Source organism: Arachis ipaensis, chromosome B06 (assembly GCF_000816755.2).
Source record: "Arachis ipaensis cultivar K30076 chromosome B06, Araip1.1, whole genome shotgun sequence".
Taxonomy (NCBI): domain Eukaryota; kingdom Viridiplantae; phylum Streptophyta; class Magnoliopsida; order Fabales; family Fabaceae; genus Arachis; species Arachis ipaensis.
The window spans coordinates 22,854,168-22,854,432 of NC_029790.2; positions in this window are offsets into that span (position 1 = coordinate 22,854,168).

Consider the following 265-nt stretch of genomic DNA (forward strand, 5'->3'; position numbering starts at 1 on the left):
TTCCTCCCCTTCCCCCAACACAACCACCACCACCACCACTACCAACACAACAACAAATAACAAACAGAGATCAATGAAAATCAACAACTCAAAACCAACAATGATTCAACAAATCAAAGATTCAACAGAGGAGGAGGAGCAGAAGAGGAGGAGGTCACGGCGGCAAGGGCTAGGAGGAGCAGATGCGGCGAGGAGGGCGAGGCGCGAGGGCACGGCGGCGGTTCACGAACGCGGCGAAGATGAGAGGAGGAGGAGGCAGAGGCGG